This window comes from Mus musculus, chromosome 14, assembly GCF_000001635.26.
Source record: "Mus musculus strain C57BL/6J chromosome 14, GRCm38.p6 C57BL/6J".
Taxonomy (NCBI): Eukaryota; Metazoa; Chordata; class Mammalia; order Rodentia; family Muridae; genus Mus; species Mus musculus.
In genome coordinates this window covers 104439945-104459812 of record NC_000080.6, presented here as the reverse complement: position 1 = coordinate 104459812, position 19868 = coordinate 104439945, and the positions used below count along the sequence as shown (strand labels likewise).

The 19868-nt window shown below is 39.4% G+C and overlaps 2 long non-coding RNA genes across 2 annotated transcripts in view; one reads left to right on the top strand and one right to left on the bottom strand.

Annotated features, from left to right (window-relative positions):
* The first annotated feature begins 476 nt into the window (after nucleotides 1–476).
* D130079A08Rik (RIKEN cDNA D130079A08 gene) overlaps nucleotides 477–19868 on the top strand; it is a 170904-nt gene continuing 151512 nt past the window's right edge. Inside the window, exon 1 of the long non-coding RNA NR_168067.1 lies at nucleotides 477–594. This is a non-coding gene — a long non-coding RNA (RIKEN cDNA D130079A08 gene). The remainder of the gene's footprint in view (nucleotides 595–19868) is intronic.
* Gm35362 lies at nucleotides 3536–12226 on the bottom strand. The gene is made up of 2 exons (XR_383718.3): nucleotides 11440–12226; nucleotides 3536–7315 (listed from the first exon to the last, which is right to left on the bottom strand). It is a non-coding gene; the product is annotated as a predicted gene, 35362 (long non-coding RNA).

The following is a 19868-nucleotide window of genomic DNA, read 5'->3' as shown; positions in this document are numbered from 1 at the left end:
TTGTTTAATAACTCCGACGCCTAGCCTCAGCACAGCACAATGTATACAAACTTCTATAGACGAGAATCGGAATAAAACAAAACGTTGACAATTTCCAACCGCGGAAAATCACTTGCACAGGTCTCTTCTCTCCCTCCCGCCCCTGCCAAGTGTTGACAATAAACATTTAATGAAGGCAGAGACCTGGCCGTCTCCAGACAGTGTCAGAATACTTTCAGCAGACCATTAGCACGGCTTCTTCTACTTCAAACATCGCGTGGCACACCCTTACATTATTAAAAAAAAATACAACGTGTGAGATAAATAATCCGTTCACAAAGCTATCTTAAGTGGTCTGCAGGAGTTCTGACGCCCCTGTACTTACTAACAGAAAGTAACTCATTGTAGATTACTCGCGCTTAAAAATGTTAAATACAGTTAATGCAATATTAATCGCCCTTTGGTGATATAAAATGCAATATTTTCAGGCAGCTATTGAGCTTTTCCAGAGGAAGGGCTGATGAGAAGAGTCGCAGCTGAATAGTGAGAGAAAAAGCCTGGTATTTATTGCTTTTGTTTGGCTTTTGGCTACAGAGACAGGAACCTTCTAATGGGGTAAGGACATTTATTTTATCTGCAATCTATTGCTGAGAGAGCAGGGGCGGCAGATGGGGCTGGTGCGATATTCACAGTGTAATTTAGAGCAAATCCTAATAACTAATAATGATTTATGTTAATTTTGATCATCTCTGCGACTTTATCAAATCGTTGCGATGAAAGAAAGAAAAAGAAAGAGAAGCTAAATGTGCAGAGGGCTCTGAGGCTCACGGGTTTGGGAGCTCGCGTCCTGGGCTCTGCAGAATCTTAAAATGCATTCTGTTTTAGCAATGGAAATGTAGGAATTTGAAAAGGCAGGTAGGTAGGGTGCCTTTGACGAGGTACAGAGATGTTTGGATCAGGCTTATCTTTCTTGTCAAATCTACTTAAAATGTGTAGCCTTTCAGCGGCAAGCGCTTTTTATCTGTTTTCACTAAAACCGAATACGTTTTGGTTGTTTTGTTTGCCTACATTTAAACTAAACTTAAAAAAAAAATCCTCATGTTGGGTGCAGAGGGGCGGGGGCGGGAGCTATCTTGGGACTGGGAAAGCAGGGAACAAATGTAAGTTAATAGAGTCTTCCGAATGGGTAATCTTAATGTCTAGGTTCCAAGTGAGTTTAAGCTCGGCCAGCAATCTCTTGGCGCACACTGCCACTCCTCTTGAAGAAGTTCTTTTACTGGTTCCTTGAGTCCACTGCCAACTAACTCCTAATCTTTACCTTCCATCTGACACATGTTTGCCAGCATCAACTTAGGGAAACCAATTTCGGCCTTTACCACCCATCTCTACCTCCTTCCAAGAAATTCCCAGGCTTTTAAACTTAAACCGGTCTCTTCTCTCTTGACTTCCTTTGGTAAAGTGGCACACGAATAGAACTCCCAGGGGCTTCCAATTGAAACCCGGTTTTGCACTGAAATCCGGACTATTTTCGGCTAGAGTCCCAGCAGTTTTGAAAGGAAGGGCGCAGCCTCGCTCCTGGCAGTTTACTTCTCACTTACCTTTTGTGGGTTTTAACGCCTCGGGGCTATAGTTTGAAAGTAAAACAGCTTCAAAGCATCGCCTTATTAGCTCTGTATTTGAGGAATCCAGAGATGAAAACTACCTAAAAGGTTTAATAGGGCGGAACAGTATTTATTTGCCAAGCAAACAGCCAGAATATAGTTCAAAAGGGGCGCAGTGGCTTCTCAGCGGGAGGCTGGAAGGGCGAGAACGTGGGCAAAGCGAATTTCAAGCTTCAGTTCTGAGGTTAAAGTGAATCAAGTAAGCTCGGAATGAGATGGATCTTTTGATTTTTTTTTTTAACATTATCTCTCGCGCCCAACATTTATATATTCGGACATATACTCACAGGGTTTCTTCTGCCTTCCGAGTTGTTGTCAAGACTTTTGGTTTGTTAGTAAACTTTGATATTTTGCTTAGGAAGATGGGCCAACATCTCTCTAAGGATTTTATTTACTAATATATTTAAAATACAAACACACTCTTTAAAGTTAAATTTTCATTATTTTTCTTCCCGATTTTCTTTTTAAATGCTACAGATGTAAACTGCATTTGATTTCTTCTACTAGGAAAAAAAAAATCAAGCCACAAGATTCAGAATAAAATCTCCCTTTAAATTATGCTGTTTGGGTTTTGCTTTTGAAGAATATCTGTCAGTAACTGCACTGGTACTTTACTGCCAGGTTCTGGATATAAAGAAGACTTTAAGCAAAATAAATCTTTAAACAAAATAAATCCATGCAGCTGACATTAGCTGTTTGCTGATGTGATGCGGAGGAGCAGTGGCTGTCTGTGAGCTTGAAGCAGAGCCTCCACGTGCAGATCCATATACAAACAGATGTAAGCACAGTGGTTTGGTTTTTTTCTCCCCCTGATTGTTGCTGAATGTAACTGAATCTTATTTCTAAATTTCATTCAATTCCGTCTCAGTGTTTCAGCACCAGAAGCCAGTCCCCTAAAGTGGAAGAGTGGTACATTATTGAAACTCTCTATCAAACAGCTCTGGGTGCAGCCTTTCTGCAAATGCTGGCTCTCAATGAGGTCTGGCTGTCTGAGTGCACATAAGCCCCTAATATGTTAATGGCCGTAGGGGATGCCTAAGGTACTATCTCAAGCTGCTTCGCACACCATATGTCAGGCCGTTAGCCGCATGGATCTATTAATCAAAAGGAGCTGGAGAAGGAGGGGAAGGTCTTGGATCCAGGGAGGAATGAGAGATCTGGGGGAGGGGGAGAGGGAGAGAGAAACCATTTAAAATCCCTTCCAGTTACTTTTGTTTATAAAAAGGAATAAACTGTATATTTAAAAAAGCAACAGTTTTCCTTTGTTTTAGTGGAAGACTGTTCACAAATATCTACCAAAGAATTAGCTGGTGTCTGTGTGTACTGCTTAGAGGGAAGTTTTACCTCAAGGGTCCTGTCTAGGGTTTCTTCATTTGACAACTTTTATAAGCAAGACTCACTTGACCCCCAAAAAGTTTCTGTGATATGTGCTGCTTTATAGATAAATGTTATTAAGGACAGAGGAAGGACCAGGGGAAATGTTTTTTTATAAGACACAAACAAGGCATAGAGAGAGATCTCAGGGGATTTATAATGAATATGTAATACGTTAATATATATCTACATGGGCAATAGGGTTTTCTCCACTTCTAGTTGCTCAGACAGGAAGTGTAAACACATTTACATTTTTGCCCCTTCCTTTAAGCTGAGCTTATGATAAATTAAATTGCAGAATATCCAGGTGGTAAAAACATTAAACGACAATATTTTTTTTTAAAAAAAACAAAACAAAACTCACCTCTCTTGTTTCTGCTTTGAAATATCTCTGATCTTCCAATGTTTGAAGTAAGTTTCAACTAGATATTTTGTTTAGAAAGTTTGTGCAACCTTAAAAGTAACTCTGTATCAACACATGGAGACTCTATAGATGCTATTCATGATAAGCTCAAGAAAAAAATAATTAAAATTTTATTAAGAGATGAATATATTTGTCATATGCACACATTTCGTAAGTAAATCCAGGGAGTACATTCATTTTTAAAAGGCTAGAAACTGTACCAGAAACAGAGCAATGGAAGAAAAAAAAATAATCAAGATAAATTTAAAACTTACTTATCTGCATGTGCAGTCTTACTTGAGACTACAGTCTACAGTAAAATCACCAAAAGTCAATTTGTTATGTGTTGTTTTAATTTACAATGATGATAAATAACGTGAAAAGTTTCCAAATTTCTATCGTAAAAGCTACAATAAGTGATATAATAGGGAATACATACTGCTGAATATGTCTTCTTTTAAATACTGTCATGATTAATAAGCTTATATTGTAGAAGTTAATTTGTAATATATGGAATGACTAAAAGTTTATTGATCTTATATTTCCATTGTGTGTGAGTAAATACTTGATTGCTTACATATGTTTGAGAGTGCATCTATCACTTAGATCATAAGACCTCATCGTTAGCATACACCCACAACATTTTACTATGTTGGGCATGTAAGGAAGAAAGTAACTGAATGTCCTTAAGAAAGATTTAAAAATACACTAAAGGCGAGGGTGAAATAGTGCTTAATTATATAAAACAAAAATTATCTAAGTGCTATTACAGTATGTACAAAATACAGGTAATTTGTACTATATATTAGTCTGGAGGTATTAAGTTTTATAGTTCTCACAAAGGCATTTTCCTATCTTAGGTGCAGGATAAGGTTAACATTTGTTATCTGCTTTTAATAAGGAGTCCACTACGTTAGACTGTTTGGTTTGGCTGGGAAATCATATGTGAAGCTTAGTTATGAAAAAAAGGGGGGGTGTTGGTGCATTTAAAAGTGGAGAATACTAGTGTACAGAACTGGTCCATCTATAAATATGAAGAACTCTAAAGCACACTTCCATCCAGGAGGGGCTGCATACGTGAAGATGGATAATCCTGAATTAGCAGCTTGGTAGGGAGAAATACTTTTTATCTTTAAATTTTGGTGTAAGCCACTAGCCTTTATTTCTTTCCCTGTAGTTAAAAGCTAGCCCATATATCTGTCTCTTTTGGTTTCCAAAGACTCGTAACTTAATTCCTTCAGGCTATTCATCAGCACAGTAATTAAACTAGCAAATGGATGTAAATAAAGTGAAATTGGTTTCATGACAGATGAGGCAAAGAGGCCTCTGACATGAAACAAGGCAGGACAATAATGATTTCAGCAGCATCAGGCCGTGGAACGAACCCCAGCTGGATTTATTAGGGGCTGCAGTGATTTGCTGGAAGCGGGCAAGACATGAGCACTTTTTAATTTGACAGGAATTTTGCATCCTAAAGAGCATATTGAAATATAAATCTGGAGATGAGTTTAGGCAACTGTAAACAGAAGTATATTTTGAAAAAAGATGATAGCATATTCTCCTTACTAATAGAAAGGTTTTATTTGTTACAAGTTATCATCTACTCCTGGGAGCAACAAGGGGGCAAAAACTAACACCAATCACTCCTTTGTAGTGAGTTCTATTGTTAGTACAGGGTTAAATTTAAAATTTCTAGGTGTACTTTCCAAGCCTTGCAAAGTTCATTTTAAAAATTCAGGACAATGAAAACATATGTGTAGTTAAGGGCTGCAGGCTTTGATGGCAAGAGAATATGACAAACTGGGAGAGAAGGTTGGATGAGTGGTTTATTTCATAGAGTAGAATTATCATTGTATTTAAATAAAGATCTGGCTCAAGTTTATTACCTCTGGAGATCTGAGTCCGGCAACCCAGAAAGCAAAGTTCTAGTTACAAGATCAAATTACCTCAAGCCCTTAATAAGACAAAACCTTAAAATCAAATATAGTTTTGTGTCTATACATCACGAAGCTCCATAACCCAGCGGCAATAGCTGAGAGCCATGCCATAAGAAAAGAAGAAATCAGAAAAGAAGAGAAAGCAGAAGGAATGCATGCTTGATGGGACCAAGAGGACACATGGGGTAAACTGAGTCACTCTCCCCCTGAAGTAAAGATGTTATATATAAAATAAAAGACAAAATGTCCACACCAGGAACAAATTAGTCCCCTTATCCATCAGAATATCAGAAATAAACTGCTTTATCTTTAAATATAGTCTCAACTATTTAAGGTTCCTTTCAGAAAAAACACAAACAATTCTCTAAAGCTTCCTTGAGGGTTGCAGGCTCTTCCTAGGAGGAAAGTCAAAATTTCAGCACCACGGCCAGCGCAAGCGCATGTGCTGCTGTTGAGACTGGAGAGGCAAAATCTTACATACTCTTGGTGTGTGTGTGTGTGTGTGTTAGTGTTATCAGTGTGTCCTAATCTTTGAATGGGATGCTGACATTTCTCATGTCCTCAAACTACACAGAGGGCTCTGTTTTGTAAAATACAGAAGAGAGTTTGTGAACACAACCGTTAAGAAAAGAACTTAGAAAAATAAAAGTGAAATAAAGAGAGAGAGAGAGAGAGAGAGAGAGAGAGAGAGAGAGAGAGAGAAGAAAGAAAGAGAAAAAGACTCAGTGCATTTTCCCTCCAATCTAATTGTGGGTGACTTTCAGGCCAGGAAGGAATTTATTATGAAACTCAACTGGCTTTCGTTCTGAGCCTGCCTATTTTTTTTTAAAACAGAAAAATATGCCTAATTATTTTAAAGTTCCTTTCCAATTGTGAGGCCTAGGCAAGTCCTTTAATTATCATACAGTGTGAGCAAGGGGAGCATGTGGAAGAGAATGTCACGAAGAGGGTGCCAGGGGCAGCTCCTAGGAAATCTGTATTCATTTCTGTCTCTTATTTGTTCAGTAATCTCTACCATCATAACTAAATCTTGAAGCACTGATGTAGTTCGAGTTGTTGTTGACTTAACGTCAAAATTCAATCACTGGGGGTTTTGCATCAGCCGGGCTACTTATTTGTCTAATAAATCCGTCATTTTGTAAGAAAAATATTTGAGCAGCCGCACTTGACCTCTTGGTATCCACAAGTCACATTTATTTCTCCCAGTTTACAAATGCAGAATCCAGATGATCATCTAACGCCGGAGGAACTGTGTTGATTTCTGATTGGATTTTAGATGGAAATGTCTATTTTAAATACCTTGTGATTAAATTGTACACATAATAGAATCCATGCATTTTAAACTCATCCCTGCTTGGGAACTTAACAACCTAGACAGCTAGTTATACATACTGATGCCAAAAAGAGAAAAAAATAGTCAGTCTTCCCTATCCACATTTGTCCAATAAATACTAAAGTTGACCCCTAATTGGAAGACTTTATTAAAGTCAGAGGTTGTCGAGATTTTTTTTTTAATTTCTAAACTAGTTCATTTTGATTATCTCCCCACACTCTCCATGGAGGGGAGAATACTGTAATTTATGCAGGAGAAGGGAGGGTTTTATTATGCCAAGCTCAAAGCTAGGGCACACAGGACTGACCATGCTGGCATTTCCAGTCCTAGGGCTACAGCCTTCATTTTCCTTCTAGACTATAACTGAAGTTTAAGAAAATTCATATTACCATCTGTTAACTTTAAGGGGAGTAATGTCCTATAGTCCCTTGAACCAGTTTCATTTTCTCCCAGCCATGTGCTTAGAAATTGCTAGAGAACATCCAGTTTCCCCTTCTGCATCCCCTTCCTCTGCAGAACGTTTTCATGTGCAGACGACTTTACAACTTAGCAGTCTTCCCAGATTCTTTGGCTAAGTCTCCATGTTCTTTCGGAGAGTTTCCTTGTTCAGTGAGAGCATTTTGTCTGACTGTAGAAATAGAACGAAAGACATCTGAGTCAGACTAGAAGGCTGGTTGACAGTATGAGACTAAGAGAAAGGGGACCTTGAAACTGGATCAGGGAGCTTGCCATAGGGCTTTCAGACCTGACTTGTATCAGGGAAGGGCAGGGCTTAGACCAAGTTGACTCTGGTAGAGAGAGGACCAAGAGGCTTGTATTTACTCAACTTGGGGGAATCCCTTGTGCTTTCTTGCCCTGGGACTGAGTTGTTGCCTGCTTGTCTGTGTGTGCTGTTCAATAACCAGAGCGTTTGTAGAGAAAGCTTGTCTGGATCTGAAATCATTGTACTGGTTGGAACTCACAGATTTAGGTCAAAGGTGGTACCAAAGGGGCTCCTGAGCTCCCACTATCTCCACCTTTTATCTCCTTGCTGTCTCTTGCTCATCTCAGCCCCGCATGACCTCTAGCTGAGTTTGGGGACTTTTGCCACCATGGACATCCCAGAGCGGCAAGGAAGGTTCCCTCCCTTTCTACAGACAAGGTCATAAAAGGTTCTGTCCCAGAGTTCCTAGCGGTCCTAGCAAGAGGTTCTGTTGAGGCTTCTGCACCGGGCAGACTGGAGGAGGGAAACTTTCACCTACAAGGCCCGTGAAACTCCAGGATGAAGCCTTTTTCTGTGTGTATTTCTCCAGAAGTCATTGGGATCCTAGCCCCTAAGAGCTTCTATGTGCTCCTGTATCTATCTGCTTGCTTCCGCCTGTTATTGAAAGGGGTCGCTAGTGATCAGCAAAGGGAGTAGCGAAGGTCTTCCAGGCAGGAGGGAGTTCCTGTCTCAGCCTGTTTAGAGCTTGCTCCCCAAAGTTTAGTGGGTGCTTGTTGACAAGATAACTTCTGAGAGGCGACTGAGGTCATATCTGAGCGTTTTTTATATCGCTTCCATTTCCAGGTGGCTCACCTGAATCCATGACTTCGCTTTCCTTTCCCTCTCATAGGATCTTACAGCATTTAATGCATTCAGAGAAAACCCCTGAATCAAAAAAGCAAAATAAAATAGGAATTTTCAGATCTCTACCCACACTTCCCGGTGAGAGCAGTAGGCTAGCACAAACAGCTCATAGATCTCAGGTCCTGGAGATTTGAGGAGGGTAGTGTGTCTGGATTCCTCTACAGCTCTGACACAATGACTACTTGGTCATAAGGGAATGGTTCTTGAGTAGTGTGTGAATCTTTCAGGATCACCGCCATCTCCCTCCCGATTCTACCATAGCTCTCCCTGGAGTTCTAGAAATAAGGGTAGATGTTTCGGTTGTCTTTGAGCCTCAGGATGTGAACTCTGAGGGAACTGTAGTCCTCGACAACAGTGGCTGGCAAAGTCAGAGATGCATCTGGAATGGACCAAGGCTGGAGAGGAGAACAGGTTGCTATGTGTGGTAGTTGGCTTGGGCCTCCAAACTTTACTCTCTTTAAACTCAGGGGAGGACTTTTGTACTTCCATTGGTTTTTGTTTTGACTGTTTGAGTCAATGACTCAGTGCAAAGAATGTTGAAAAGGCACTGTGGTTTTCCTGTGCAAGGCCTGTGCTACTGTTTGTAAAGGCAACTGAGGGAAGGGGGTGTGCTTGAAAAGAGGAGAGCCTTGTGCTGCCAGCCTGGGGATATTTTAAAACTGATAATTCGGGATGGAGAGATGGCTCAGTGCTTAAGAGCACTGACTGCTCTTCCAGAGGTCCTGAGTTCAATTCCCAGCAACCACATGGTGGCTTACATCCATCTGTAATGGGATCCAATGCACTCTTCTGGTGTGTGTCTGAAGACAGCTACAGTGTACTCATAAAAACCAACCAACCAAACAAACAAAAAACGTGATGAGTCTAAATTGGATGTAAACTGTTGGCAAAACCGTATTTAAATGCTCAAAATTTCTAGATATAGGATATCGTTTTTCACAAGTGGCAAGGTTAACTAATATCCATGACCTGAGGGAGGTATGAGTTCCAATATTTGGGCTTCAACTCCAGCCCTCACCTACAGGGACAAAATTTAGCATTCACCTACATTAAAGTAGCTGCAAGATTCCTAAGTACTTAATGACAGAAGAGTGCTCTGCCAGCTTGAAAATACTAATGTTAGCTTGTGGAAATAGATATTCTACACTGTAATTATTAAAAACTTATAAAATCTTAAATCAATATAAATTAATTTAATTATGATTTGTAATTGCATTATGCATGATCAATTTGAAACACTACTTTAAAGATAATTAGAGCTGTGTGCTGTCACTCCTGACTTCCCTAATAGCTTAATGAAAAAGAATGTCATATACTCACTACCTTTGGGTTAAACCTGTAAATTACACTAAATGCTTATTTTCCAATAAAAAATATGGTAAAATAATTGTACACTTTATAGACATATTTTATGACTCAATTGTAAGTGTGTAATGGATTTTCTTGGTGGAACTGTATTCTGCGTTTTTCCATGGTCCTAGTTAAGTATTTATTAGGGTTGATTGAGCTGTCAGTGTTTTTTTTTCAGGATCAGACCTCAAGGATTTGAATGAAGACTAACTTTTATGTAAAAATATCATGCTGTCCTCGAAGCTTGTGCCAAGAGGTCACTGCAGATGGAGGTCCTAACTTAGCATAATGGGTTTAACATTTCCATGACATCATCAGGGAATCTGAAAGGAGACTAAGGATAATCAGAGTGGTCATTCAGGAGAAGAGTAAATATTTTATGAGGATATATAGAAGACAGGAAAGATGGTCAGAAAGGTGAATCTCAGCTCCTTAGAGTTCAGAGAAGGAGGCGTCTCAGCCAGGCACAGAGTTAAAAGAGCCAGTGCACAAGCTGAAATTAGCCAGATGAATCTGAGAGGTTCAGAGGGACTTCTTCCTATCAGGGAGTAGTTTGTATAGATTGCTTTTGTTTCCCAAACTCTTCATGTATTTCTCAGTCTGGAGGATTTATCTTTTAAATGATAGCATACAGGAATATACATTCAGTACTCTCCTGGCCCTAATTTTCTCAGTATTTTCTGGTACCTCAAGACAGGCTTTTTACTTTTAAGAGAACTATTGGAATTATCAAGAGCGTACCAAAGTATTTGTGAATTAGATAAGTCTAGTAAGCTCATATTTATTTATTTTTTCCTAATATAAAATAATATTTAATAATCTGTATTAATATAGGTCTTGATAGGTTAACCTTTACCTACCATCAAATATCTACTCCCAACCCAAGACAGATAGTGAAAAATACACACATACATTAAAAGAAATAATAAAAAGCACAAAAAACTATATACTTCATAGTTGTAAGCATTTTCTCAAAGTGCTCAATTTCTCAAAATGCTCTCTATATTTGTTTTTTTCAAGACAGGGTTTCTCTGTGTAGCCCTGGCTATCCTAGACCTTGCTGTGAAGACCGGCTGGCCTTGAACTCAGAGATCAACCTGCTTCAGGATGGCTGGTATTAAAGGTGTGTACCACCATGCTAGGCACATGATGATCCTTTCTGTCAGACTTCACATAGCCAGAAATAAGTATATCTTGTTATTTGAAAAGTAGTCACATGTTCTCCATATGGCTAGAAACATTTGCTCAAGTTCACTATTATTATATTACTCTTTTTTTGTCTTACTGTAGATTGTATGGATCAAATATGTGATGTGGATTATTAACAACGTCATCCGGAATGAATACTGAGTCTTCTTGCATTGATGTTTATTTTTATGAAAATTCCCTTAATACTTAACAACACGAAAGAACTTGAGAACTTTATTTTCTGCTGAAGATATAAATGCATTAAATGATGCAAAGAGTTGGTAAAATATTCCTAAGTATAAAAATTAGTGTTTTCTCTAGAAGTACCTTGCCTTTTCACCTATTCCCCATCCTGCGGAGCTCAGAGGTGGCCAGGCCGCGAAGGCATCCCTGCTTTTGTGTATCTAGCATTTTGGGAAAGTTCTTGCTCTTTGCCGCCTCTTATCTCACAATGTCAAATGTATCTACAGTAAGGATACATTTATGCCCCTGGCTGTTAAGCTGTAATCAACCCTTCTGGAAAGAAAAGCCTGTTTGTTTTATCTTTGTATTTCCTCAAAGGACTAACACAACATTATATAAAATAGGCAGAAAAACATCATACATACTCAAGTTGCAGAACACACAGAAGTGATAGAGTTTCTTGCTTCTCTTTCTAATTGTGCCAGTGTGTTCTGGTGCTCTCACCAAGGCTGGTGAATGGCAACTAAGGTCATTCCAGCAAGGGTACTTTTCATCCTTATATTTTATCTTATAATTATGTTGATATGAATTTGGTTTCGCAAATATATCACCGTTTCACCTGAAAGCAATTTAAATGAAGTTAATATTTTAAATGTCATAATTTTCTCTACATAACTCTTATTATCAATTTCTGTGCAATCATGTCATGTCAATTAGTTATAGGCGGTTTTCATGATCAAAAGCCCCACTCTCTTGACCTGAACGGCAAGTACACTCCATTATTTATGCTGTCATGGACAGATCTTGTGTTAAAAATTTGGCATTACGTGGTCACCAGATATTAACTTGAGAGCATCTCCACATGATTTATTCTTCCTTTCCCCTTTGCACAGTCACTGAATATAGCAATGTAATGATTGCTGCAAGTGGGCCAGTCAAATGTCAAATAAATCATTCCTTTATCAGATGCAAAGTTTAAAGTGCCATTTAGCAAGTTTTGCTTCTTGGTAATGGGGCTCAGCAAATTTTATTTTCTGATATATTTTATAATGCCTCAGAGTAGTTACTATCATCTCAGAATCACATAGTACCACACCTCAGTAGGTGCTAGACCTCAACTCGTTCTTGTAACCAAGTAACTTATCATTGCCACCCTTACTAGATCTGTGCATCAAATAGAACAGTGCTATTTTCTTTAACTCTGATAACCATTGGTTGGCCATGTGGGAAAGCACTATTAATGCTTTTTAAAACAAGAAATGGTGCTTAAGTTGTGTCATGCTACAGAGACATGAGTATTTTTATTTTTATATATCAAATTCAATTTTCATTTTAAAACCCCAAAGGAGTTTTATTTGTAATGACCTTTGTACTTCTCCTTCATAAACTGGGGGAAATGTCTCTCATGCTCCGAGTTTTCCTTTGTCTACACACAACAAAACAAAAACTTGACAAAACCAAAAACGCCTGCAATGTTTTAGGCCCAATTCCTTTTTTACATCAAACAAAGCCCAAAAGGGGAAAGAACTGGCTGTGGACCTGTACATTAAATTTCATGACTTGAAGCCATAGTGACCAAACATCTTGTTAATCAAAATCCATATTCTCTTCATGTTTTGAGCTGTTTGCCAAACAAAGAGTGAACGAAATCTCCACACTTGCACATTTCTACATTTAATGTGGAAACATTAAAAAAAATTAGATTAGGAAATAGAAGAATATAATGACCTTCCACTCAATCATATGCTGCCAGCTAAGTGTTTGAGACTGAAAAATTGCACTAATGAAGCCATTTGAAGGCTTTTGTGGACAACTGCTTCCTCTTTGAAGATTAAATGAATGATGTTGATGTGATTAATCTTAGTACAGGGAGTGATGCAGCAGCTAGGAAATACCTTGGTGATTTTCATAATTAAACTGAATCAACATTTCAAAGAAATGCCAGTGTTATCGCTTGTATATTAGAATTATGTTCATTAGACAGAAGAAACAAATAGTTTGAGCAAACAAGATTTTCCTTGTGGTGTATTGAGACTTCTGTCGTGTCTCAGAGTATCTTAGTATAAATCATCATTACTGCTTAATTTTGTCCTTGCGTTCTTGGCTGTTTTGGTGTCTCATTGTACATGCAGAGTGAAGCTGGCAACTCACAGCTCCCCATGGCTTCTTTACTTTCAGGTCCCTACAATCCATCTTCTTTTCTCATTTATAAGGTGACTATCTGCTCATCTCAAGGAAGATTTCAGAAAGTCAATTTCTAGTTAAATGTGATGTTTTGGAATTGTTTTATTACTTTGCAAGGATTTGACACAATCATATTTGTCCACTTTTTTTTTTTTATAGATTTAGAGCTGACAACACCGTGTTCTTTTTTTTGACTGATGTATTATTATTAATTTCTAATAAATAAATACATTTATTTTCCTTGTAGTAAAGGTTTAAGCTTTTTGTGGATAATTTCAGACAGGAAAACATTCAGCACCATTCCTGAGCAAGCTATGTGAACTGGGCTTGCTTGTCAGTCAACCCTGGAGAGTTCTGGATCCTTAGTCAATGTACAACTTCAGGCCAAGGGCTAAGGATCACTGTGCCAATAGTTCAATCACCACATTAGATCATTTTAAATGTTTCTCAGCGACACCCAGGTTCTTTCTTTCCCTGGTTATTAAAAGAAGTAAGAAATGTTTTTTTTTCTTCATTAAAAATTTTCATGTCTATGGTGTTGTAGATGCATGAATGTTCATGTACCGCATGCATGCCGCATACCTCTAGAGAGCAGAAGAGGGCATCAGGCCCCCTGGGACTGGAGTTATAGATGGTTGAGAGCCACCATGTGGCTGCTGGAAAAGAGCCAGGTCCCCCGGAAAAAGCAAGCCAGTGCTCTTAGCTGTGCAGCCATCTCTCTGGCCACCAAGGAATGTTTCTTTGAACATACCACATAAAATACACAGTTTGCGTTTAATCTGTAATCTTAAGTCAGATGAGGTTGGTGACTTGGTGAGTTACCAAGTCATAGATGAGTGAGAATATTCATTCCAAAAACTGCTTTTCTTTCACTGTTGTAGGACTGAAAATACTGAAATAATTAAGCACCAAAATCAGAGAAGTGACAAGACTTCTAAAGCATTCTGTCCACAGGGACCTGACTAAGATGTAGTCAGGATGGAGGCAGTCTGCAATCTGTTGACGTTCTTCAAAGTATAGTAGTTCGAATGAAAATGCCCCCCATAGGCTCATAAGGATTGGCGATACTAAAAAGTAGGTTCTTATGGGAGTAGGTGGCCATGTTGGAGGAAGTATGTCACTGGAATTTGAGGTTTTAAATGCTCAACCCAGCATCACACTTTCTTCCCATTGCCTGGCAATATAGAACTCTCAGCTACTTCTCTGGCACCATGTCTGCCTGTGTCTCACCATGCTTCCTGCCATGATGATAATGGCCTAAACCTATGAACCTGTAAGCCAGCCCCAATTAAATGTTGTCCTTTATAAGAGTTGTCATGGTCATGGTGTCTCTTCACAGCAGTAAAACCCTAACTAAAGCAGAAATATTCTGCCCTGTGTTGTGTGACATGCTACCTAGCCACCCACACACAGAAGGTGCCAGCTAGCTACAACAGTCAATGAAAACTGAAATACAAAGTTTTCAACACACAGAACAAATATCTTCATTTGAAATAGGCTTCCTGGCACTGAATGCTACTTATGACAAATGTAAAACACAAAACAAAACAAAACAAAACAAAAAACAAAAACAAAAACAAAAATAATCGCTGAATCAAAAGCACAATTTCCCCTCACATCTTTGCTCTCTTGTTTGCTAAATTAGAGCCACAACAAACAAGACAGGACAAAAGAAGGGGGCGGGGGGAGGCATTCAGCATGCTGGGCTGTAAAGAGACATGCCTAGGGAGAAAAGCTCAGAGAACCTCTTTTATATGACACCAAAAGCCCATGGCTGGAGGAAGAGGAAGGACATCGGACCTGTGTTGAGAGGGATCCAATTCACGTGGGGAGCGCACAGTCCAATATGCCAGACCAGTCAGAGGGAGCGGTGGAAACGGTGCGAAAGGAAAAAGGAGTGTTAGAGCAGAGCATAGATTATGTGCGTGAAGAATGTTTTGTATCATTGGGTCATGCTGAGGGAAAGAAGAACTGAAGTCACACACAAGTAGACCTTACTAAATAGAGTCCCGCTCCGTTGCTGATGCTGCCCCATGACTAACCGGAGTCTCGTGCATCCCGGAGGAGATGCTCTTCTGGAAGACTTTGAAAATACAATTCCCAGACTTCATTGGTGCCCAATTCTAGAGAACTGAGGGTGGGAAGAGATAATTATTCCAAAAACCATTCATTCCAGAACACTTTTCTGGACCATTGTAAAGAACTGGAGCCATCGAGAAGCCTTGAAAGTGTCCCTTCTTGGCCATCCTGGTGATGGCCCTTAGCTTTTCTCTTTCATCCATGTCCTTAACTTTCCTAGGAAGCACTTAATGATTATTTCAGGACAGGTCATAGTTGACATAACCTTTTTAAAAGCAGAGATCTACATCTATTTGTATCTCTCTACCTTCATTTCCCTTTCTTCTTCTTCTTCTTCTTCTTCTTCTTCTTCTTCTTCTTCTTCTTCTTCTTCTTCTTCTTCTTCTTCTTCTTCTTCTTCTTCTTCTTCTTCTTCTTCTTCTTCTTTTCTTCTTCTTCTTCTTCTTCTTCTTCTTCTTCTTCTTCTTCCTCCTCCTCCTCCTCCTCCTCCTCCTCCCCCTCCCCCTTCCTCCTCCTCCTCCCCCTTCCCTTCCCCCTCCCCCTTCCCCCTCCCCCTTCCCCCTCCCCCTTCCCCTTCCCCCTCCCCCTCCCCCCTTCCCCTTCTCCTTCTCCTTCTCCTTCTTTTTAGCTAAAACAAATGTCTTATGTCTTTTAGCTGATTTTCCTTTAGTAATGAGGTTTAAAGAGAAGATAGAATTGGGGAAATGTCTCTATTTGTCCTCCAGGTGGCCCATATGGCTCTAACCACCTTTCAGGTGATGGGCATGTTTGCTCTAATGGACAAGATTCACAAACACAGAGGGCACGTCACAATGAAGTGGCTGTGGGACTGAAACTTGGACTGTTGGATACCATTCTCCAGGATTCCCTAAAAATAAATATGCATTGCTTTTTGCAGATTTTCTCTTCTTATGTTTTGCTGACAGAGAAATGGCATTCAGTGATCCCTACAATTCAAGAGAAGCTTGTTTTTGTTTGGCGTGTATCAAAACACATTTTAAAGGCTGCCTATCAATCCAGTTATAAATACTTTACTAGGAATTCAGTTTTCACCACACTGTTTCTTATTTTCTGATTACCCACTTAAGTTCTACATATCCCCATCCTCTCCCTTCTGCAGAGCATGTGGCACATGAAATGTCACTTCTCTGTCACCTCCTTGTCCTTCCTCTTCCCCCATCTTATTGTGTACACACTTGTGTGTATTATGTATGCTGCACATGTGTGGAACATGCACTTTAGTGTACAGGTGCACTGGCTATTTGCACCTATATATGTGAACATCAGAACAGTATTTTGGGAGTCCTCCCCTGTCACTTCCTGCCTTGTTGCTTTAAGATGGGGACTCTCACTGAACCAGAAGCCATCTGTTTTTACTATGCTGCCTGCCTAGGAGTTCTCAGGATCTGCCTGTCTCTGGTCCTACTCACGTCCCTGCTGGGCTTTCTACATGGATGCTGGACATTCCAACTCAAGTCCTCATGCCTGCAAACCAAGTACTCTTCCCCTCACCCCAAGCCATTTCCTTCAATTCAGTCCTGTGTTTTCTCTTTTTTCTGAGACAAGTCACATTGTGAAGAACAATCAGGCCTAGACCTCTTGTTTCTCTTTCCTCAATTTTTCCTTCCTAGCATCAGGAACATAGGAGTGCACTGAATTGTCTTCCAGTTAGCGCTCCATGGCAGGATTCACCCTTCAAGTAAGTTCCAAGCCTCTCTGTCACACACACACAAAAAAAAACAAGAAAATGAGCTTTTGCCCAAGTGTTCACTTCAGAGATGGAGAACCTTTGTCTGATGTCTACACAACAGATACCAGAAGGTTGGTACAGTACACACTTTCTCTAGTTTTCCTCTTTTGGCTTAGTTCTTGCTATTATAGTAAAAGAAAAACAAACTCATAAATTAGGTGAGACACAGGGAAGGATCAAAAAAAAACAAAACAAAAAAAAAACAAAAAAACAAAAACAAAAACAAAAAAAACCCAGAAACTTCAAATTTGCCGACTTCAGCCTGAAGGCAGGTATGAAGTTTCACTTGCTATGTTTCAATTTCTTTTGAGTTTCTCTATGAATTCTATTACAAACTCCCCAGCCCTAATTACTGTAAATTCAAATAACTCAGTTATTTTCATACATTTCTATTAAGCATTGCTAGGAGTTAGGGAATTAGAGAATCAAAATGTCTGGGTTTTCATCCCGATTCTACGTTTATTAGCTGTGTAACTGGTGTCAAATTATATAAATTCTCCATGCTTCATATTCTCCACCAGTGATCTGGAGATAAGAATATAGTCTCCATCACTGGATTAATGAAGAATTGAATAGATTAATGTCAAATCATTTAATGCAGTGCCAGGCCATAATGCCCAACTAGAATAAGCACCATGGGTTTGTTGTAATTTACATTTTTGTAGTTTTCCCCTGTAATCTGCTAAACATTGGAAATGGGGGCTGCGCTTATTATCTTTATCTCCAACAGTGTTAAGAGACGACTGTCCATGAAAAGACACTTCAGCATTGGCTCGTGGATTGATGGTGTCAATTAAAATATCTCATATAATGGTTTAAGTGGCTGGAGACATTCACCAGCCAATAGCAGAGTAAGAGCACAAACCCTAGTTTTACAAGCCTCCCTGTCACAAACATAAATTAGTAAGAAAATGAACAGTTGTATAAGTCTTCACTTCAGAGGTGGAGAGCCCTTGTGTGCCGTCTGTACGACCTGCACCAGAGGGGTGGTGGTACACTATACATTTCTCTAGTTTTTTGCCTTAGTTCTTGCTATCATAGTAAAAAAATAAATAAATTAGTAAACTTGGTGAGATATCTAGAGGAGAGGATTAAAGAAGAAGGAGAAAGAAACTCCCTCAGTTTTAATGATTGGTAGGATTTTTTCCCCTCTTGTGTATTCTTTTCATTTTTTGTTGAGATATTTTAGGACTGTGTGGTCTTTAGTGTTGTCACGATAAACCCAAAGGTCACACTTTAAGCCTTTGGGGTGTATGCTGTAATTTTGTGCTCACCAACTTAAAACATGTGACCAGGGAAACCAAGTTGGAGTCTCCGGCCAACAGAATGTGAGCAGGTCTACTGATTACCATTCATATTGTCATTTCTGCATCTTATGATATACCAAACTGTGTTAACCATGTTTCTAAGTTTGCATCCACATTCATGCCCCATAACACCACCTTGACCTGTAGCCTTTGGTAGTCCATTAGGAAGAAATAACCCAGGCCATGACTCGTACTGTGAAGGGAAAAATGGATGAATGTATTAATTCGTCCCCTTTATACATTGCTAAGAAGCTGTATGAATCCTTCTTTTGTGGGTACAACTGGTGGCAACATTTTCTCATTTTCTTTGTGGCAGGAGTAGAGAGGTTTGGAGAGGAGAGGCTGTGTAGGCTTTAGAGATACAACCATCATGCAGTTCTTGGAGGATTATTATGTCGTGTGTGGTCTAAGACGGTGATTCAGACTGGAATGAGCAGAGTGTATGTGTGTAAGCTGTGGCTGGCAGAGCAAGTAGCTGTGACAACGGAGTGATGAGGTTCAGCAAGGGGGAGATGGAATTTGTTAAGATGGTTACCAGCATAAGTGCTGAAGTATTGTTATCTGAACACATTATAACGTCACATGGTTTCCATCTGAATGAGCCAAGCCAAAATTATAGCCATGATATAAAACTAGCTGATATACAGTCCACTCTTATCACTAAAGAATCACATATTTAGAAAAAACAAGGCAATGTGGACTTTTGTTTTTGTTGAATACATCAACTTAAACCAATGTTGCTGAGAGGAATATTATGTAGAAAAATTAAAATTACTTTTGGGTGATGGGGGATAGCTCAATCAGTAAATTGCTTGCTGTTCTAGTATGAGGACCTAGCATTTAGTTCCTTAGCACCCACATAGTGCTGCTGAGGATTATAAATCCAGACCTGGGGAGGCAGAGACAGGAGGATCTCTGAGGCTCACTGACCAGCCAGTCCAGGCAGCTGGAAAGCTCCAGCCTTTGGGAGAGCCACTGCCTCAGAACATAAGGTAGAGAAACAACTGAGGAAGAGACCCAGTGTCAAACAGTGTATTTCATAATGACACACACACACACACACACACACACAGAGAGAGAGAGAGAGAGAGAGAGAGAGAGAGAGAGAGAGAGAGAGAGAGAGATACACACACACAGACACACAGACACATAGACACAGACACACACACAGACACATAGACACAGACACACACACAGACACAGAGACACATCGACACAGACAGACAGACACACAGACACACAGACACAATCTACCTTCTTTGAAAAGTAAAATAAAATCACCATTCTAACTTTAACTGAACTATGAACATAAAATAATTTTCACTTAAAAAACACATCGCTCATTGTGCCTTGATTCCCTTTATTTAAAGCCCATTTTTGATTCTATATTTCTACATAGTTCCAACTAGATCCAAATTTCTAATTTAAAATAGCCATAGTTCTGTGTGAATTGCATTTCATTTTAGAAAGAGCATATCAAGAAAATTGCTATTGAAACTTCTACTAGAGACAACATAGCACATTTATGTTCTGC